Genomic DNA, 23,772 nt, shown 5'->3' on the forward strand with positions numbered 1-23,772 from the left:
CCCACGGATGGTAGTTCGGAGGAGGAGGTGGAGGAGGGGTGGGAGGAGGAGGAGGCATAGTAGGCCTGAAACACCTGGACCGAGGTAGGCCCCGCAATCCTCGGCGTCGGCAGTATATGAGCAGCCCCAGGGTCAGACTCGGTCCCAGCCTCCACCAAGTTAACCCAATGTGCCGTCAGCGATATATAGTGGCCCTGCCCGGCAGCACTCGTCCACGTGTCCGTGGTCAGGTGGACCTTGTCAGAAACGGCGTTGGTCAGGGCACGGATGATGTTGTCTGACACGTGCTGGTGCAGGGCTGGGACGGCACATCGGGAAAAGTAGTGGCGGCTGGGGACCGAATACCGAGGGGCGGCCGCCGCCATGAGGTTGCGAAAGGCCTCGGTCTCTACTAGCCTATAGGGCAGCATCTCCAGGCTAAGCAATCTGGAGATGTGCACATTAAGGGCTTGGGCGTGCGGGTGGGTTGCACTATATTTGCGTTTCCGCTCCAGCGTCTGGGGTATGGAGAGCTGAACGCTGGTGGATGCTGTGGAGGATCGTGGAGGCGACGATGGGGTTTTTGTGGCAGGGTCCTGGGCAGGGGGCTGACTAGCAGCTGACACAGGGGAAGGAGCAGTGGTGTGCACGGCCGGAGGTGAACGGGCTTGTTGCCACTGAGTGGGGTGCTTAGCATTCATATGCCTGCGCATACTGGTGGTAGTTAAGCTAGTAGTGGTGGAACCCCTGCTGAGCCTGGTTTGGCAAATGTTGCACACCACAGTCCGTCGGTCATCCGGTGTTTCCTTAAAGAACCTCCACACTTCTGAAGATCTAGCCCTCGCCGCAAGAGCCCTCACCACGGGAGCTTCACTAGTTGACAGTGGCGCTGATGCACCAGCTCTGGCCCTGCCTCTCCGTCTGGCCCCACCACTGCCTCTTCCAACCTGTTCAGGTCGAGGACTCTCCTCCGTCTCAGAAGCACTGTGTTCACCCGGCCTCTCAACCCAGCTTGGGTCTGTCACCTCATCATCCTCCGATCCCTCAGTCTGCTCCCCCCTCGGACTTCCTGCCCTGACAACAACTTCCCCACTGTCTGACAACCGTGTCTCCTCATCGTCGGACACCTCTTTACACACTTCCACTACGTCAAGAAGGTCATCATCACCCACAGACTGTGACTGGTGGAAAACCTGGGCATCGGAAAATTGCTCAGCAGCAACCGGACAAGTGGTTTGTGACTGTGGGAAGGGTCCAGAAAACAGTTCCTCAGAGTATGCCGGTTCAAATGCCAAATTTTCCTGGGAGGGGGCAGACTGGGGGGGAGGAGGCTGAGGTGCAGGAGCTGGAGGAGTGGCGATTTCGGTGACATGGGTGGACTGCGTGGAAGACTGACTGGTGGTGGACAAATTGCTCGAAGCATTGTCAGCAATCCACGACATCACCTGTTCGCACTGTTCTGGCCTCAACAGTGCTCTACCACGAGTCCCAGTAACTTCAGACATGAACCTAGGGAGTGTAGCTCTGCGGCGTTCCCCTGCTCCCTCATCAGCAGGTGGTGTCTCACCCCGCCCAGGACCACGGCCTCTGACCCCTGCAGTAGTTGGACGCCCACGTCCCCGCCCTCGTCCTCTACCCCTAGCCCTCGGGTTAAACATTTTTAAAATGAGAGTTATAACTTTATTTTTTTTTTTACTTTTTTTTGTTTTTTTTTGTGTTTTTTTTTTTTTTTTTGTGTTTTTTGTTTTTTTTTGAGTTTTTAAAACCAAACAATGCTATCCTATTGCTATGGCTATTTTCTAGCCAAGTATCAAAGGAAGCACAGTACTATGCCAGATGAGATGACACTGAGTTATTGCCTAATAGAAATCCAACCCCTACTGAATTTTGCCACTTCGGCCTTTGCTATGGATATGTGCGCCACTAAGCGCAGAACACAGCGGTCGCAAGTCCCACTACAAATTGCTCAGAATTGGCAAGTACATGCACTGCAGAAACTACAGTCACCAGCAGATCAACCAGAAATCAAATATATAGAACGCTACTGTAGGCTTCAAGAAGCTGTTTGTATTCTCCTATGGCTATTTTCTAGCCAAGTATCAAAGGAAGCACAGTACTATGCCAGATGAGATGACACTGAGTTATTGCCTAATAGAAATCCAACCCCTACTGAATTTTGCCACTTCAGCCTTTGCTATGGATATGTGCGCCACTAAGCGCAGAACACAGCGGTCGCAAGTCCCACTACAAATTGCTCAGAATTGGCAAGTACATGCACTGCAGAAACTACAGTCACCAGCAGATCAACCAGAAATCAAATATATAGAACGCTACTGTAGGCTTCAAGAAGCTGTTTGTATTCTCCTATGGCTATTTTCTAGCCAAGTATCAAAGGAAGCACAGTACTATGCCAGATGAGATGACACTGAGTTATTGCCTAATAGAAATCCAACCCCTACTGAATTTTGCCACTTCAGCCTTTGCTATGGATATGTGCGCCACTAAGCGCAGAACACAGCGGTCGCAAGTCCCACTACAAATTGCTCAGAATTGGCAAGTACATGCACTGCAGAAACTACAGTCACCAGCAGATCAACCAGAAATCAAATATATAGAACGCTACTGTAGGCTTCAAGAAGCTGTTTGTATTCTCCTATGGCTATTTTCTAGCCAAGTATCAAAGGAAGCACAGTACTATGCCAGATGAGATGACACTGAGTTATTGCCTAATAGAAATCCAACCCCTACTGAATTTTGCCACTTCAGCCTTTGCTATGGATATGTGCGCCACTAAGCGCAGAACACAGCGGTCGCAAGTCTCACTACAAATTGCTCAGAATTGGCAAGTACATGCACTGCAGAAACTACAGTCACCAGCAGATCAACCAGAAATCAAATATATAGAACGCTACTGTAGGCTTCAAGAAGCTGTTTGTATTCTCCTATGGCTATTTTCTAGCCAAGTATCAAAGGAAGCACAGTACTATGCCAGATGAGATGACACTGAGTTATTGCCTAATAGAAATCCAACCCCTACTGAATTTTGCCACTTCAGCCTTTGCTATGGATATGTGCGCCACTAAGCGCAGAACACAGCGGTCGCAAGTCCCACTACAAATTGCTCAGAATTGGCAAGTACATGCACTGCAGAAACTACAGTCACCAGCAGATCAACCAGAAATCAAATATATAGAACGCTACTGTAGGCTTCAAGAAGCTGTTTGTATTCTCCTATGGCTATTTTCTAGCCAAGTATCAAAGGAAGCACAGTACTATGCCAGATGAGATGACACTGAGTTATTGCCTAATAGAAATCCAACCCCTACTGAATTTTCCCACTTCGGTCTTTGCTATGGATATGTGTGCCACTAAGAGCTAAACACAACGGTAGCAAGTCCCCCTGCTAATTCCTCACAAAATGGTAAAAGATGCAAATTAAAATAAAAAAAGTAGAACGTTATTGTAGCCCTAAGAAGGGCTGTTGGGTTCTTTGAGAATCACTCCTGCCTAACAGTAAGCTAATAGAACACCCTAACGCTTTCCCTGAGCAGCAGCAGCTCTCTCCCTAGCGGCATCCAGAGACAGAATGATCCGAGCAGCGCGGCCAGCGGCTAGTCTATCCCAGGGTCACCTGATCTGGCCAGCCAACCACTGCTATCGACGTGTAAGGGTACCACGTCATGCTGGGTGGAGTGCAGAGTCTCCTGGCTTGTGATTGGCTCTGTTTCTGGCCGCCAAAAAGCAAAACGGCGGGAGCTGCCATTTTCTCGAGCGGGCGAAGTATTCGTCCGAGTAACGAGCAGTTTCGAGTACCCTAATGCTCGACCGAGCATCAAGCTCGGACGAGCATGTTCGCTCATCTCTATTTATGACCCTTCGAGAGGCTTAGTAGTTCGCCTCTGAATTATGTCGCAATGAAGTATTTAAATGTAGTTAATCGCTGAAAAGTGATCTGCAATTATGGAAGTGAATAAAATGCCTTTAACGGGCTCGGAACAATTATATACTTTATGGACATTACATATCATTAATGGTGAACGGGGGCGTTGTGTGAATGGTGGCTCTCCACGGGTGCGGGTGTCATACGGCGTGTCATGCGTTCAGCACGGAAGCGATTCTCAGGCACCGGAGAATTATTACAATACATGATTTATGTGGCTCTTGTATCACCCACAATTTTTGTTTTTGTAGATGTGGAACTGAGCACATTTCACAAATATTTTTTTTTAAATATCTTATTGATGTTTCATTCCACTTTGAAATTCTAGTTATGATGTATGTCTATTATTTTATCATAGGTGGAATCTTTTTTGTTCTTTTTAGCTCATTCTTGGAGTTACTTTATATTATAATTAGGGAGGAGCGAGAGGTTCGTGTTCTGCCGAATTCGGTTGAAAACTATCCTGAAGGTTCTGTTCGGATACAGAACCCTATCTCTTATTCCCACTGGTAACACCCACAGTCATTGCTAGCACCATGGGGTTATACTGTTAAAGCCTTGCAAAGCAAAGATCCTCAAAGGATCAATATAGCATATAAAAAATGTAATACATGCAATCTGTACTTCCACCTATCAAGGGTGTAAATGACAGATGGGGGGCAGCCAAAACAGAACCTCTTGCTGAAGTCCAGGTTTGGGACTAATTCAGCACTAATTATAATTTATAATGGAGGTTCCGGGTAGCCACATTGAATTTGGGACCCCAACTAGCAAGTTTTATGAGGCAACCCTTCCTTCCCATCTTATGTTTTCAATGTGGTGTAGTACTTTAAGTTTAAGACTATGACAGGCCCTTAGCTGTAAAGATATTGGGGCACATTTACTTACCTGGCTGCTGGAGTTCATCCAAAGTATATTGTCCAATGATAATGTACTGTGCGGCGATTCACTAACTTTGTGCGCCCGATATCCTGCATGTGTCGCTTTCCCGTTCAGTTAGGCCAGAGTTCACCACCTTCCTCCAAGTGCATTGTCTTGCGACACAAATTCAAAGTTAAGTCCTGCGCTCAGTCCGAATCAGTCAGATTGTCCGACAGCACTTCAACCGATTTCCGGTGCATGATAACGAGATCAGCTGTGCCAAAACACAGTGCAACACAATCCCCTGTTAAATACCTGTCAAAGCTGCGCAACTCCCAAAAGCCATGAACAGGCCGACGAAAGCGCGATCCGCGACCCTTAGTAAAAAAGCCCCATTGTGTCCTCCCCAATGGTCTGGATTTTTAAATGATCTGACATTTAGTGCATAAAAACAGTAAAAGAACAAATCTTGTTACTCACAGACTATAACATAACTAAACATATTACATGGGGGGCAATAACAAAACCAATCTTACTACACAGATACTGCAAAAAAACACATAAATATGGTACCAGATCAAAGATTAGTATATAGATACATTACCAGAAACAACACCAGTGCAACCAGTGACTAAATTAGCTGCTGTAGTCCCCCTGTGACTATGTTGGCAACTGTAGGGCCCATATGAACAAGGGGGTACTATCTACATCTGGTTGACCCTTGGATTTTTGGAATGTGGCTTGTACAAACATTGGCCTTGACTTGTTTCTCAGTATTCTCTATCTGACTGTCAGGAGCAGTACCAAAAACTATGATATAGAGGAAAAGCAGAAGATGTTGCCAATTGTCTAACAAACAAATCAAGCCAACATTGGAGTAATGACAGAAGCCAGAATACAGACGTAGAGGAGAGGATACTACTAGTTGTCTACTAACCAGATAGAGCCATTGATGGAGAAAGTAAGAAGCTCTGAAGTGGCTGAAATGACTAATTGAGCCATTGATAAAACAATGGCAGAAAACAGGTTACAGAGGAGAAGGAGCAGAAATGCCCAGTTGTCAGCTAAAGAACCATACAGATTAAAGACAGCCACTTAACCACAACAATATTCCATAAACCAACAGACAGAACGGCCTACCTGAGAAATAACAGCTTCCACCCAAACACACAAGACAGTCTATCATATAGAGCCAAGCAATACGCTACAACCGTATCTGTTCAGACAAGAAAGACCTGGAAAAACACCTCCTGGAGCTCAGGTCTGAATTTCTCCAGTTGGGCTACAGGCCAAAAGTGACTGATAACCAAATAGGTAAAGCAGCCGCCATCACCAGAGATGATTTACTCACATATAAGAAGACCCAACCGGAGGTCAGAGTGCCCCTAGTAATTACTTACAGCCCACAACTGGAGATCCTACGTCATATTGCCAAGGAACTCCAACCGATTCTACATAAAGATACAAGACTAAAAGACATGGTCCCAGTCCCTCCTCTCCGGTCCTTCCGGCAACCACCAAACCTGAAACAACTGGTTGTCCGGAGTGCCCTGAGACCTCCATCAGAAAATGGTACCTCACCCTGCCTGCAAAGCAGGTGTAAAACGTGCCAGCACATTTACACAGGTGACCAGGTACCTGTACCCCAATCACAGCAGGTACATCAGATCAAGGGGACCTTTTCCTGCAGGTCCTCTAATGTGGTCTACCTTATTATGTGTCAACAGTGTCCAACCACAGGCCTTTATGTTGGAGAAACAGGTCAGAGACTCCATCAACGTATGAACTCACACAGATCTGACATTAAAAATGAAAGAAAAGATCTGCCAGTGGCTGCACATTTCTCCAGAGAGGACCATTTTAAGACACGGAGGGAAAGGAAAGAATGGAAGTATAAATTAATGAGGAGATTCAACACCTTGCAAAGTGGTCTTAACATTCATGCCAGCTTCATGACCTCCTACCTCTGACCTGGAGGCCACAAGCAGATAAGAGCCAGGGCTCATGTGTCTCGCCTCATAGGTTTTTAATGTTTTTATTGCCATCCTGTTGTAAATAAGATGTCCCTGTTTATATCAATCTGTTGTTTTAGAGGTTTTTTTAATATCCTTTGATGATCACTGTTTAGTGTGTATAAAATGCTGTGAATTTTCTGTTTCATGCATAACATCATGTCTGACGAAGAGAACTAGTATTCTCGAAAGCTCACCATCAAATATACTCAGTTAGCCTCAAAAAGGTATCGCCTGATTTCTTCACTCTTCTTCTGCTCTCCATGGCTAACACGGTACAAATCTACACTACTAGCAGTTGTCAGCTAACCAGATGCAGTCATTGATAGAGCAGATACATAGGCGGCGGAGAAGAAATTATCTCACTTATCTAATTACAAGATCCAGCCACTGTTGGATTAATGGTAGATTCCAAGATACAGAGGTGATGAATGCTTTGTTGTCTACTTGCCAAATAAATGAAGCCCGCCAGAAGCTGGGATACAGATAGAAGTTGAGTTGAACCCAGTTGTCTACCATCCAGAGGTAACCATAAATGGAACTATGGCAGAAGCAAGAAAACAGTTGAAATGCTTAGTTTTCTCTTGGTCGAATGGAGATTTTGCTTGATCAATATCAGAAGCCAGAATACAGAGAAGAGGAAAAGCCTAGCCTACCGGCCAGCCGTGGCACTGCGGGGGCCATGATATAGAGGAAATAGAAGTAGTGCCAAGAAGTTGAGGAGAATCCAGTTGTCTACCCAGGTGAAGTAATGGCAGAAGCCAAGATACAGAGCAGAAGAAGAGGAAGCACCTAGTTGTCTACTAACCAATCTTTGATGGAGAAATGGCTGAAGACAAGTTACAGAGATGGACAAGAAACATCTAGTTGTCTATGAACCGGATGCAGCCACTGATTGAGCAATGGCAGAAGCCAAGCCAGTGATGAGAAGAAAAAGGATGAGAATCTCTTGACCACATGCAACCATGAAACTTCAAGCATCTCATAAAAAGCTTCTAGAACCAGAAGTGATTTTGTTTCTGTACATCTGTATAGTATCGGGCTTTGTACTAGCAAAATGACAAAAATGGAGCCAAAGATAGAAGAAACAGGTTATTAATGAATGGATTATATCTCTTCTGTATTGCCTGAGGTATAGAATCATCTGTGCCAAGACTTAATGTTCACATTGCAAAATATGGGAAATCCAGAGGTGCCTATTTGGAATACAATAAGAAAGGTCAAAGATAACATAAACAGCCCCATTGTCTTCATTCGTGCGAGCGCTCTTAAAACTTGCAACATTCCGCATTCCGGGAGAATCTCCATTATCTTTCCGTAATGATATTTTATACAAAAGAACGGGCAGGAAATTGCCCCATGAAACATTGCGAAGGCACAAAGGTTACGAGACACAATATTAGCATATTTGTTTTTAATACCTGAGGTTAGAGAAAGCCGTGAGGAGCCACCAGGAGCAAAGATCTGGATTTAAATCTGAGAATATTCATTTTTCTCATTACTCGGAATCCTCATCGCTTTCATTCTCGGCAGAATACATTTAATAAGAGAATCTGGTTGTTTATCATTGAGCATCGTAAAGAAATTCTATTATTTTGCTTTGTAATAACCTGTCCATGCTGTGATGTTTACAAGGCAATGTGCATGGACTGAAAGCATATTCACAGGGATCTCTGGAGGCTTGTTAGATTTTAACACCATCACAACTTGGAGCAAACATTTCATAGGAGCCTATCATGTAATGTATATGTACTTGAGATGATAAAGTCCTCCTGGAAAATCAAATGACTGAGAATAACTAGTCAAATCACGGTCCTGGACCTGTAGACCCTGGTCTTTACCTGTAGACTACTCTCTCTAGGAAACCTGAAAGATTCACTTAGTACTCAGCTTGTAACATCCATGCTGGAGTCATGCTCTGTTGGTGGAATAGAACTGAGGATGCATTGATTTGTCTTTGTGTTTCATTTTAGATTTCTCGCCCACAGATTGTGACATCAAGATCAGCGGACAGGACCAGGCTACAGTAAACACAGAGGGGGTGCACATATATTAACAGGAGGTGGAGCTGAAAAGCGCTCGGAGTATGTAGACCTGAAACCGATGTACCTGGATATAAAATAAGCAAGGTCATCCCCTGGTAGATGTAATGAGCAAGTAAGTTGAGCAAGTAACAAGCAAGTATGTCCTTTCATGTTGTGATTGACTGACTTCTGCTCCAATCACGCTGGAGCTGGGGTTCTGGTCTCTTATAAGTTCTCATTCAGTTCAGTGCCAGTTTTAATTGTACTTGACCTGGTTTATACATTGTTAGAGTTACTTAGTTTTATGCTCTTCTGTACTTCTGGTTTTCCAATGTTTGCTGCTGTTCTGAGACTATACCTTTGTATCTGCTATTTTGTGCCTTATCTGCCATCTCTGTTCTGACCAGGAGTTCTGACCTAACTTTTGTTTTATTTGTTTGTCCAGTTGTTCCCACTTTGGCGTAGGGAGGAACTTTCTTCTAGTTGTCCCGTTTCACCTAGGATACACTTAGGCCGGTGACAGCCTGGGGGGCTCAGTTTAGGTCTCACTGTACTGTCTGTCCTCAGTACAACTGTGATATGAACATCAACACACCTATTCTTCAAATCTATAATTCATGGAAACAGAAACTCCCCATTTATAATATACAATTGGTGAGCTAAGGAACATTCACAATCATGATGAAAACTGAAGGAGGACTTTAGTGGGCCACACTACTGAAAATATTACACATGGACCCATTCAGATGACAGTATTCTGGTCACTGTCTTCCTTCTGTATTTGTGAGCCAAAAACCAAGAAACAGGTAAAGTCTACCACAGATAAAGTTCCAGGCCCTCCAGTTATATGTTCTACTACTTCTTATGAAGGAATATAATGACCAGAATACTGCTGTCTGAATTTGACAATTTATTATCAGTGTCAAAGGGTGGGATTAACTATGCATCAAGTTTAATCTTGGCTCCTGGCATTCAAGTTCTTACATCTTCAACTTGTGCCATCTACAGTTCACCAACTCTTTGACTTTGCAACATAGAAAGATCAGAAAATAGATGTAATGGGGGGAATTTATCTCAGCCTGTACACCAGTTTACTGACATATAAGCAATGAAGTAACAGCAATTCCCAGTGCACGGAATCAAGACTTATTTTTCCCCTAGTTGGAACCGGCGCACAAATAATCTGGTTTACTTATCAGGCTCATCATACACAAGCAGGGCTGAGCTCCTCCTGCTCTATAACATGCTGCCTGCAATTAGGACACTATATACAATGTACTCAGCTCCTCCTGCTCTATAACATGCTGCCTGCAGATAGGACATTATGTACAATCTGCTCAGCTCCTCCTGCTCTATAACATGCTGCCTGCAGATAGGACACTATATACAATCTGCTCAGCCCCTCCTTCTCTATAACACACTCTCTCCATATAGGACATGATGTATATTCTGCTCAGCTCCTCCTATGTCCTGCCCAGCTAACATTTATGTGACTAGATGGGACAGCAGCTCCCCCAGACTCCTAATGTTGGGGAACTACAGGCCCAGCTGTAACATCTGTGGTCAGTAGGGGATTATAATATAGGTGGTCTGAGTAGTAGCCCAGGCCCAAGCCTTCTAGCCACCCAAACTATCCACCCACCCTCCTTCTTTATACTAAGAAGGATCTTCACCCATGAAAACCTTGTACATCTGTTCCTACTCTCAATAGACATTTACATATGAGCCATTTCAGGACCTTTAAAGGTCCTCCAAAGGTTCTGAAACTGCATTTTGAAAACAAGTAGAAAGGACACATCCTCCATTCCCCCAAAGGCTTGATTCTAGTACCAGATGTAGGGAGTGATTCCAGACTTGTAGGGGCTATAATAATCATACAGCCCAGGGCCCATGGCAGCCTTAATTCATTCCTGTCTGTGGGGCAGTACCTATATAGTATACAGGACCTGTATCCTCCATTCCCAACCATATCTCATCTTGTATCCAGGTTAAAGGCGCCAACAGGGTCCTAGAGCCTCTAATGTTTAGTTTCCCCCATAAATGTCTCATTTTACTCTCATATTGTCATATCTCATCTTTACCGTTACACAGATTCATTCCATCTTGTAACTTCTTGATCCCGTAACTTTTTTCTTTGGTCAATGGGATTTCCTTTCGGAGCTGGGAGATGCCCTTACATCTATCCGGTGATGATGGAGACTTAATAAACTCTCTTTCATTAACACAACCTCTTAATAAGGTCATCATCCACCTCCGCTATGATAATGAACCAGGTTGTTAGATTAATCCTGGCTCGATTTTCATAACAACCCATAAAATAAATGATTCTCTGTCAGGATTCCTGAGTTTCTGATGACTGGAAACACAATAAAGATGATGAAGACACGCTGAGCCTATACAGTAAAGGAAGCGATAATGAAAGCTGACGATAATTACTGAAAATATTATCTTCACCCTGGCAGATTCCTAGATAGCTTCAAATGAATCCAATCAGAGGACGCTAGGCGCAATAATCATCCATTACACCCGTCTTCTCGAGATGGTAATAAGCTTCAATATTTAAGACCGTCAATTGATATTTACTATATCGTATAAGTAATCCGCAGAAAGGCACATGTTATCAAGACCTCTTCATCTTCCATAATATAATCGAGGTCATTTTACAATGAGGTCAAAAGAATTTTTTCGTGATATAGGAATATTTCGTAAAGCTGGATTTTCTTAAAGGAAATCTACCAACAAAATCCATCATGATAAACCAGGGGCACTTACTTATAGATCCAGGCACCGGGACTCTGGTAATCTTCTAATATTTGTTATTCATGGCCTCCTTCCTTCTAAAATCAACTTTTATAATTATGCTAATTAGCCAAAAGGGCTCTGGGTGGGCACTTCCAAAACCCTTCCTTTCTGTAGTGTTATAGGCTGCTACACTGTGCAGGAGCATAGCTTGGAAATGCTAAGAGACAAGAGAGGAGGGGGAGACAGTGTAACAGCATGCAAAGCTCTCATGGCTCATTAGCATCATTTTAAACATTGATTTTAGAAGGAAGTAGGCCATGGATAACAAATATAAGAAGATTACCACAGTCACTGTGTCTGGATCTATGAGTAATGTCCCTGGTTTATCAGGATGGATTTTGATGGTAAATTTCCTTCAATGTTTTTCTCTATGAATTAAACTGTAGACTTATGAATATTGAGACTTTATTCAGTTGGGAGGGTCTCTGGTCTGGGTGCCTATATACATTTCCACATTACTTCTTGGGGCCCTACAGTGGTATGATGTAGGTCTTCCATTATGAGGAACTAAAGAGATGCAGAATGTTGACCTACTGTATATCTTACATAAAATGGTTTGACCACTATTAAAAACTTTACTAGAGTAAGTACAAGACCCTAACAAGGTCAGCTATATAAAATTTGTGTAAAGCTGCCAGAGCCGGCAGGTTACTTGACTCTCGGCAGCAAGACTCATGACTTCCTGTGAAGCCTGGTGTCCTGCTGGCTTCTGGCATATGGAGGAGGCCGTGCAGATGGTGGAGGCCGTGCAGTCATTACTCAATCCATAATCACTCCCATATCAATGGTTACAAGGGTATATGCTCTTGGCACGGCCATTAAACCACTTCAATGGGAGTAGTTATGATGGAGGGGGTTTGCAGACAGGAATGCCTGCAGGGTCCCTTCCATCTTTTGGAAAACAGCAGGACATGGAACATCACAAGTAGTCCATAGTACTGCTACCTACATCTTAACATAAACTTTACCAGTGGAAGTGCTATATGGGTGATCCTATTAAATTTTTATAAAGTATCCTATAAAGTTTTTGTAATAGTGACCAAGCCTTTTATATTTTATCTGTGTCATTAAGTTGCTGATACAACCAAGGAGTGATGGACTCCCGGCTCTGCCAGGTGGAGCTACTCATCTTGGAGCCTACAAAATCCCCCATCTACTTTTATATGTGACATTCCATGGTGTTGTCATCTACCCCTCGAGAAGCCATGCTTTGTTGGGATACATATGGGGCATGTTCAGCCCTGTTTCCCTCCACTTCCTTTGGTAAATGGTTATATATGGCGGGTATAGATAGGCTAGCATTATGTTTTCATTTGGACGTGGTTCCATCCTAGAAGGTCTCGGATGATCCGACTGATTCAAACTGAATTGTGCCGCAAGCCCAAGCACTTACATGCACCACTAAAAGATGATGAACTCTGGCGAACCTGAGCGGGGAAGCGACACATGCAGGATATCGGGCGCACCATCTTAGTGAATTGCGGCAGAGTGCAGGATCGTCGGACAATGCACTTTTGGTGAACTCCAGAGGCCGGGTATGTAAGTGTGCCCCAATGTCTCCACTAGAGGTCTTCCATAGAGAAATAAAATCTATAAATTGACATAAGCTGAAAACACCTGTGTTACAAGGCGCTGTTTACACCAAGGAGTTAACAATATCCGAAGTAAAAACACTCAAAAAATATGTAATAAAACCCTTCACAGCAGCAAACATCAAACGCGATGGAAGGTTTCTATAGATAATTTATGGCATTGTCTTTTCTATTCTCATATACAATTCAATCCACTTCTAGGTAACTGTACTCACAGACTTTTCCTGCGAGCTCCGTAGCCAGCTTGTCATATTGATGTATATTTTGGCTGAATACAAAACCATATCTGTCAGGTTTTATGGTCCCACAAAGTGTTTTACAGTTTTGGACAATGTCTCTGTCATTGACTTGTCACTGAAACCGCGAAATCAAGTCTTACGTCGAGCGGAGGAAGAAAAGTTCCCTGTACTGCTGCAGCAAAAGTGAGAAAAAGGGGAATTTTAATATCTGATCCCATGATTTGTAATGGAGGATTGGAATATTCAATGATTTAGAGTGCAGTGAAATAAGACGACGGGGTAAAGGATTAAGAGAATTAGTATTAGAATCATCACATTTTTAGATATAATTGGATATTTCTCTTGTATTTGCCAGTGATGGTTTACCACGGCCAGAGAAGATGATTTCTATGGGATTTTAAACCACAAATGTGGGAACCCTGGTTGCTGTTCCAGTTTTATATAAACATTTTTTAAAAGTTACTTAAAATTAAAGGAAACCTACCACCACGGATCTACCTATAAAGGTAGATCGGGTGGTAGGTGCATGTAGGTGCATCTATAGCACGTGAGGATAGCCCCTTTAAGGGCTAATACTCACGCCCCCGCAATCTTTAAATAACTTTTATTTCCATAATATGCTGATTTTCTAAAAAGGCTACTGGGGCCTGGAGTAGCCGGAGCTGAGGCTACACGCTGCATCTACTCCACGCCCCAGTAGCCTCTTTGACCCTCCTACCAGATGTCTTTGGCGCGCAGCTCCTCGTAGCTGCGCCACCTCATCCGCAAAGCGTGCCATGTGTGCACGCGCAGAACAGCAGGCCGGCGTCTGCATTGTCCCTGCTCTGAAGCCTGATGTTTGTAGCTGTGTGCCAAAGACATCTGGTAGGAGGGTCAAAGAGGCTACTGGGGCGTGGAGTAGCTGTGCCGTGTAGCCTCAGCTCCAGCTACTCCACGCAAAGGAGTAAAATTGTGCATGCGCAAATGGCCCTCTGGCCCTGGTGAGACAAGTTCATGGCGATGTTATAGGAGGACTATTCTCATAGGCAGAATGACAGACCATAACCCCACTAGGGATGTAGCATTATTGCACATGCGTGACAAGTTTCTGGCAGTGCTGCAATAGGATAAGTAATTTCACATCAATTAATACAGTGGTGTCAGAACTTACAAATTGCTTTGAATGAAATCAGATTTCAGGCTTCTGTGCTTGAATAACACACTCAGAGCTGCCTGTGATTGATACCTCCCTTTCAAGATCGTTTCTTGGGTAAAGTTGGGTGTGAGTCTGAGTTTGTTTTGTGCGTAGCTGTGGCTTGAATGACGAATGAACCATTCAGTGCTGGGGGCAGGGTCAATTACTTCCTTTATATTCTGCACAGTCCCTTCTGAGGGTGCTGGTATTTAGTTTTTTCCTGCTATCTAGTGCTACTGCTTTGCTTGCTATTCTGTGTACTTGATTTCAGCTATGTGTTACCAACCATTCCCTTGCTATATGATTATGTACCTTTGCCGCCATCTTGGTTTTGACCTGGTTCTGTCCGACTCCACTTGTCTGTCATTATCTGTTGTTTGTCCATCAGAGTCGTGTAGCTCCTGTTGTCACCCAGCTTTAACTGTTCTAGTTCTAGTGTGAACACTGTTCTGGTTGTTGTTGCCTTGTTGTTGGACATGTTCGTTATAGGTGGGGCAGAATTGAGTGAATCATCCGAAGATCAAATTTTTTTTAAAAAATTATTTTGTGTCTACATTCTCTAATTGTCCACGGAATAGGTAGTCTTTTTAAAAAAGATTTTTTTTGTCTAATTTCATTATTATTTTTTTATATATATTTTTGAGTTCTCCCTCCCACAAGCTCTGGGATGAATGACAGTATTGATTAACCACTAATTTGTAAAGATTCAGATTTGACTTGATGCTAGTGTTGAGCGGAGCTGAACCTGCAGTGTTCAGGCTAGTGCCGAATAGTCCGGGTTGAAATCCCCTATCCCAGACTTCAGCATGAAGTTTTGGTTGAGTATTGGTAACACCCAAGATTGGCTCCAACAAATGCTGCCGGCAAAGCCGACGTTTACTCTACTATCATCACTCCCCAATGACATAATTGGAGCTTCAAGATCTTCAAGAAAGACCTAGATAACTTTATGTAAAAGTATGGAATTGTTTTCTTTAAATCTTTTCCTCATCCATGAACTTCATGGACATTTGTCTTTTCAACCATATTAAATACGTATATTAAATACGCAAGTATCATGGAGAGCAACGAGCACCCCCACCAGCACCGATTGCGGGTGTTAGAGCCTGGACGGGTCCACTCATTATTATGCATCGCCTGAAAAAAACGCCAGATTCCTAACAAATTTACGAGTCAATGAATAGATTTGCTCATCTCTAATGATGGATAACACCCCATAGACATTCCATGTAAGAAATATTTTGAAATGATTGGTCTTGCATCCGTTTTTCGTAAAAATAATAAATAATTTATTTCTTCACCTTCCATAGTTCAAAAGCCAAGACTGCCGAGTCAGACGTACGATTACATAAATGATGCAGAGGGAGCCATAGAGCGCGACACTACAGGAATTACATTTGCATCTAATTTGCTAAACACACATGTTTACATGACCTTTACACTATGTTAAGACACGTTTCTCGAGGAATTTGATACAAAACCCGAAAGCGATGACAATACGAGACATTTGACTAGTGGTTAGCGACGGACCTAGCAACATTTATTAGGTTTATACGTGTGCAGTATAAATGCCAGGTGGAATACATCTGTAGCTTTCAGAAATAAATAGATTCACATACAAACTGTAAAAATGCTCCACACGTAGTTTACAAATCAGACGCGTGGAGCGATTAATAAAAGCAAAAGGTTAAAGACCTTATAGAGCCAGATTTTCCCGAGACAAGGGAACGGGTCTTCAGTATATTTTGACTTTGCTTAAGAAATAAATAACCTCTTGTTCTGAGAATATAATTGTGTTCTTTTGGAAAAAAAATAAGTACTGTTTATACTCGAGTATAAGCCAACCCGAGTATAAGCCGAGGTCCCTAATTTTACCACCAAAAACTGGGAAAACCTATTGACTCGAGTATTAACCGAGGGTGGAAAATGCATTGGTCTCAGCCTCCCAGTATATAGCCATCCATCCCCAGTAGTATACAGCCCCCTTAAGTATACAGCCAGCCCCCTTAAGTATACAGCCAGCCCCCTTAAGTATACAGCCTGCCAGCCCCCTTAATTATACAGCCTGCCAGCTCCCTTAAGTATACAGCCTGCCAACCCCCTTAAGTATAAAACCTGCCAGCGCCCTTAAGATACAGCCTGCCAGCCCCCTTAAGTATACAGCCTGCCAGCCCCCTTTAGTAGCCAGCCTTTAGTATAATGCCAGCCCGGTTCACTATACAACCTGCCCCATTTGCCAAGAACATAAAAAAAAAACTTCCATACTCCCCTACGGGTGCTTCCGATGACCTTTGCCGCTCCCCGATGCTCCGTTCCCCGCGGCTGGTGTTCGGTCTTCTCTCTTCTCTGTTGTATCAGCCGGCAGATACGCGTCCACGCAATCTGCCGGCTGCCGCACGATATAACCCAGCGGTGTCGCCGCTGATGACGTCAAGGGCGGCGCGTCATATTGGGCGCCTGCTGGCAGATCGCATCAACGTGCGTCTGCCGGCTGATACAATAGAGAAGAGAGAAGACCGAACACCAGCCACGGGGAAGACAAAAGAGGAGCCGCCGAACATCGGGAGCCGTGCCGACCATCGGGCCTCCAAGTGTAGAAGTTTTTTTTTTAATTGACTCGTGTATAAGCCGAGGGGAGGATTTTCAGTACATTTTTTGTGCTGAAAAACTCGGCTTATACACGAGTATATACGGTAAATAATATATGAAAACCCCAAAAAAACTCAATGGACTGGGATTACTTAGGCAGTATTTATCGTTAGGTGGCTCTTTGGATATTTCTATGGAGCACATTGATCATAAGCTGGTGGCTACCAGGACTCTTCTAAACCAGGTCTGAGCCTCTAAAGGTTACCTAAAATGAAAGGGGTTGATGCCGCAAGATGCCTTGATCAGTTTTAGGCTTGTGATGGTTCCTAAAGAAATGGATCAGTACTTGTACACTATGCACACTAACATGCTGGTGTGTGCCCCTTTAAACAGGATTTGTTCTCCCATTATCAAACTAATGGCTTAGTTTTTGACAAAAACATCTTTTCAAATCATCCAAATGAGCCTCAAGGGTTCCATGTCATCAAAGCCCTCTCCGGCCCTGTCATCTCCTAATTACTAACGCCTCTATTTAGCGGTACCACCTTTGTCCTTCCTACCACCATGAGCCACAGAGTCGGTGAAGTCCACTAGCTCTCGGCAATTCCTACCCATGCGGGAATGGGTGACGCATCCAGAAGTTTGCTGTCAGGGCTCGGGGTCAGTGGACCCCCTGGACCACCACGGGAGATGGTACTAGCCGACACCTGGGACCGGAATCTAAGTGGCACCTGGTCTTCACCAGAGTCCGCTGCAAAGCGAGATGGTCTTGCTACGGCGTGATGCCACCAGGTCGTTCCACAGGTACAGAATCAGCGGGCAGTCTCGGAGTTGGACACAAGCAGGCCAGTTAGGACAGGCGGCAGAGATGCAGAGGACAGAGGGCAGGTCCTGGGTCAGCAGCAGGAGATCAAGCGAGGCAGGAAGGGAAACAGGAACAAGAACGGGAACAACGCTAGGAAGCTTTCTCTTTGGTGTATCGTTCAAAGATCCGTCGGGGAGTGATGGGAGCCGTCAGTTTAAATAGGAAGTGGACAGTGCCAATCAGCGGTGTGCTTGCCCTTTAAATTTTCGAGTGCCAGCACGTGCGCACTGGGGAGCGGGTATGCTCGCGTGGCCTAGCCAGGATGGGAGCAGACTCATGGAGAGGTGAGGGCCGGGAACACCGTCATGGAGAGGGTAACGGGTGTGCCTGCGATCCGAGGCATGGATCGCAGGGACACTCGTGACATTCTCACATTCACATTATTTTTAAAATAAGACATTTTTTTTAAAAAATGTAAGCCATAAGAAGATGGATTCTGGGGACACACATCAGCGTTTAAAGGGGTTTTCCCTCATAACAAGTTAGGCCCTATCCACAGGATAGAGCCTAACTTGCCAGGGGTCTAGAGAAAATGATAATTTGGAGCTTTAGTTTCATACTAGGATAGTTAAAATGGTTGTTTACTTTGACATTATGTGTCAAAGGGGTTACATAGTTTATACGGTTGAAAAATGATACATGTCCATCAAGTTCGACCAAGGAAGGGAAGGGATTGGATGAGGAAGGGATTTAGAGGAAACAATTCTATATAACATAAGCAGCAATGTTATTTAAATGTAAAAACGAATCTAGATCCTTCTTGAAGCTCTCTGCTGTCCCTGCTGTGACCAGCGCCTGAGGCAGGCTATTCCACAGTTCGCATAGTAAAAAAAAAGCCCTGTCGCCTCCGGTGATTAAACCTTTTTTTCTCGAGAAGCACACAGAGGCTCATCTCATTTTAATCTTTCCTCATAACCAAGACCCTCCATACCCCTTATCATTTTTGTGGCTTCTACGTTGAACCCTCTGCAGCTCCAGGGCATCCTTTTTATGGACCTGTGCCCAGAACTGGACAGCATATTCCAGGTGAGGCCGAACCAATGACTTGTACAATAGTAATATTACCTCCCTATCCCGAGATATAGGGCAAGATATTGCTGGCTTTATTTATAATCTACTAGTCACCCAGGTCCTTCTCAACAAGGGACTCTCCCAGGTCATATGTTGCCTGTCGTTATAAGCCCCCAGGTGCATAACGTTACATTTATCCATAGACTATATTACACTGCACAACTTTTGCTACTCCCATCCTCCATATATCATTAATTAATAAATTGAATGGGAGTGGTCCGAAACAGAACCCGGGGGTCCACCACTTATAACAGGTGACCATTCTGAGTAGGAATAATTAACTACAACTCTCTGGGTCCTTCAACCAGTTATCAATCCAATTGCAAATGATTCCTGCCAAACCACTCAACTTTATTTTACACATCAAGCGTCAATGAAGGTCTGCAAAAATATACTGATCATAGATCACATGGTGATCAACCAATACCCAAATGAATCCGTGATGAAACATGGCAGCAAATGTTCAATTCTGCTATATTGCCCCCACAGGTAAAATCAGGTATTACACATTATGTCGATGAGCTGGAGTCTATGTTTGCAGCTGTTCTTCACATTTTCTCATGGATTATCTAAAAACAGGTTTTTTTAAACCAAACAGATTTTTAATAATCAAAATATTTCCTCTTTGGCTTTGTTATATCAAGAAAGTAACATAATTTAGCCAAAAACTAATAAACAGCTGTTACGTAGCACATGTGCATTGCTTGCAGAGAATGCAGAGACCTTAAAAGACTCGTGTTACATCCAGATTCATCTGAAATCATAAATGGGAGAAAAAAAATTCTGCTCCTGTAAAAATCTGTAAAAGATTGCATGGAAAGCCTTACAAACATTAAATTTAAGTAATAAAAGTATGGAAAAGCCCCTTTAATAAAGCCACCCTAATGCACAACTACTGCTCTATTTACTGAGAACACATGGACGCCATTCACACAGGGAGGAGACTGGACTACAATGTGAGAAGTTAGAAATCACATGACCCTCCATTTATGTCCATTTTATGGTCAGGAATCATATATAAGGATGAATGACCAGCAGGTGGCAGACCTGTGCACAGTTCAAGGCAGCTGTTGTCTGTAAGAACGGTTCATATATAAGGCGCACCGGACTATAAGGCGCACCCTTGATTTCTGAGAAAATCAAAGGATTTTTTGTGTGCCTTATAGTCTGAAAAATATGGTACACACATTGCAAAAAATCAGATGTAAGGTGGCCAAGCCTTTTAAAGAATGTCAACTAATTCTAATTTACATGTTAAAACAGGGTTCCAGAAAAAAAAATCCTCTCACTGCACCTTCCCAGGACCAGCTGCAGATTTTATCTTAAAAAATTAGCAAAAAATAGTGATGCATAAGTGAAACGTCGAACAGAACATATAGCAAATAAAGATACCTAAGGCACAAGGTGTATTTGAGAATCGACAGCAAAAGTTGCAGTGAAAAGTCGTAAAAACACAAAACACAAAACATACATGTACACCTTAGAGTTGAAACCTTGCAGTGAACACTCGGGTGAATGAAGGAAACCATCTTACTTTATAGCAGAAACCTCGGAGCGCTGTGATCATTGTTTAGATGCAGTGTCGGACTGGCTCAATCCAATACTGAACCCCAGAGGTCCATCAGAAAGCACCACAATTTGGAGGCTGCTAGATTATATGTAATGGGTGATCCCGCGACCCATATCGCGAGTCCATGCTTCTGTCCCCTTGCTGGAGCGGCACCCGGGCACCTTACCTGTTGGCTTCAAAAGATTTAAAGGGCCAGCGCACCGCCATTTTCTGGAAATCTATTTAAGCCTGCCTCTTCCTGCAAACCCTGCCTGATCTTTGAGCCTATGCCATTGAGAAAGCTCCCTTGCGACATTCCCGTGTTCCTGCATTCCCGTGTTCTTGTGTTCCTGTTCCCGCTTTCCTGTTCCCGTGTTCCTCCATTCCTGTTCCTGTGTGTTCCACTCCGTTCCTGTGTTCCCTTTCCCATCTGACTGAATCTCCCGTTGCTGACCCCGGATTGGACTTGACCTTGCATCTCTGCCGCCTGCCCTGACCCTGTGCCTGATCCTCACCATGAGACTGTCTTAAGGAAAGGTACCTCGACCTCGGCTGCCACCGCGGGCCAGTCGACCCTGTGAAACAACCTGGCGGTACCCTACCGCACAGAGACCATCCCGATTTGCGGCGGGCTCTAGTGAAGAACAGGTGCCACTTAGATTCCGGTCCCAAATGTCGGCTAGTACCACCTCCCGTCGTGATCCAGAGAATCCTGAATCTTGACAGTATATTTCCTGAGGGATAATGAAGAGTGGGCCCCAAATTGATTTTCTATGGGGGGCCTAAGGAAACCAAGTTTGACACTGTTTAGATGGAGTTTTAGCTCCGAAGAGACTGAAACAAATGGACTTTCACCAGCCAGTAAAATATTTCTCTCTCTTTTACTCTTTGATATATAGTTTCTTGCCTGAGATTGTTAATGTGATCCTGTGACTTGTTGATGTTCATCTAAGGTCTTCTGAAGTGTGAGAGTCCTGCGTCCGCCTTGTGATATTCCTATTAGTTTTTCTTTTGGAGAGCGCAGCGATCAATGTTGTGCTGTTTGCTTGATTTTATTATTACTAATATTGCGCCTCTCACAATTTACTGTGTTTTTATATTTTACAGATTCGCCGCCGCTCATCGACCTCATTGATTTCTTAAGTGGTTGCTAACAGCTTTGGTCCCATATTCTTTAGTTTTTATTCTGTGCGATTGGAACCTGTTTTTACAGTGTTACTTCATTGTGATTTATTTCTTTACTTTACTCTTTTACTTTACTTTTTGACTTTGCTGCTTTATTTTGGCCAAAGTTTCCCATCTAATTGTACAATTTGCCTTTCCTGCGCTGTCCACTGTGTACGTAGCAGCACATCTTTTCAGTAATAGATCGGGAAAGTATGGTATAAAATATCATCCAAAAAAATTACCAAAGGGTCATTTCCCTAATATCTCACATTACAGAACAGGAGGGATGTGACTCCTTCTACGAAAATGTAATAAATATAAGAAAATTGGTAAATAAAGAAATAGGGACAAAATAAATTGAAAAATGTACTATGCATTTTTCATGGTTAAGACGTCACATACTGCATCACATTACATTACATTACAGTCACATAATAGGAAAGGGTATAAAAGAAAATATCCATTGAATAGGTCATCAGTAAGAAATTGGCTGGGGTCCAACATTCAGCACCCATCAGATAAGCTGAAACAAGAAGAACAGAGTGGGGGGGGGATTTATTAACGCAATTGCGCCACAATTCTGGTGGTTTTGCACCAAAACGCCTTGCACCACATTTATCAAGGCTGTTAGACCTTTTTCGGCACTTTTCCGATTTGTTTGACTAAGGGGACATGGCCTTTGCGGAAATAGGCACAGAGCGTAGCAGTCTGTGAAAGGGGCAGGCATGGGGCGTTCCCTTTCCTGTGCCTGTGTCACGGGTGCCCCTGCGATCGCCGTGGTGGTACCCCGTCCCGAGTCCACTTGCCTCCCTGCGCTCCTGCACCCATCCCAGCTGGCCAGCGCATGCATCCCCAATCCCTAGGGTGCACGCGTGCCCGCACTCGCAGATTTAAAGGGCCAGCGCACCGCTGATTGCCCATGGTCACTTCCAAGATTCCTTACAAGCCGGTTGTTCCCAGCAACCCCAACCAGATCTTAGAGCTCTATGCCTTTGAAAAAGCTTCTCCTGTGTGATTCCCATACTCAGACCTCCAGTTGTGACCCCGGACCTGACCCTTACTTTGCTCCTTTACTGCCAACCCTGACCTCTTGCTCCATATCCGTTTCTGCTTCATTGCGGCCTGTCCTGACCATCTGCCTGTCCCTGATCTCAAGACTGTCTAGTGATTCTGTACATCGACCTTGGCTGCCACCGCCGACAATTCGCACCTGTGGAACGACCTGGTGGCACCTCGCCGCAGCAAGACCATCCTGCTTTGCGGCAAACTCTGGTGAAGAAAGGATGCCATTTAGATTCCAGTCACAGGTGTCGGCTTGTGTCATCATCCGCGATGGTCCAGGGAGTTCACTACTCTGAACCCTGACAGCTTGCCTTCTTTTCAGAAACCAGATAACTTTTGTTTGTTGGGTTTCACGCAAAACTTAGTTTTGCCCAGTGGCCATACCACTGGCTGGATGCGGAGGGGCACACGGTCAATATCACACATTATAGCTCCCCCATTGTTTAGAAAAGCTGATCATCTCCTACCACACACACACATATAGACATGACCAGCCAAGTGGACACAACTTTAGTAAACAGTTGATGGCGCAGATTTACTTACCCGGTCCATTCGCGATCCAGCGGCGCATTCTCTGTCGAGGATTCGGGTCTTCCAGCGATACACTAAGGAAGTTCCCCCCATGTCCACTAGGTGTCGCTGCTGCGCTAAAGTCCGTCGGAGTTCATTTAAGTTCACCAAGCCAGGCCGGCTGCAGGTATGCGCGTGTCAAGCGACACATTTTTTTTTAAAATACAGCGTTTTTTCCGAATCCGACGGGTTTTCCGATGGCCACGCCCCCAGATTTCCGTTGTGTGCATGCCGGCGCCGATGCATCACAATCTGATTGCGTGCACCAAAATCCCG

The sequence above is a fragment of the Engystomops pustulosus genome, chromosome 5 (assembly GCF_040894005.1).
Source record: "Engystomops pustulosus chromosome 5, aEngPut4.maternal, whole genome shotgun sequence".
In the NCBI taxonomy this organism is placed as follows: domain Eukaryota; kingdom Metazoa; phylum Chordata; class Amphibia; order Anura; family Leptodactylidae; genus Engystomops; species Engystomops pustulosus.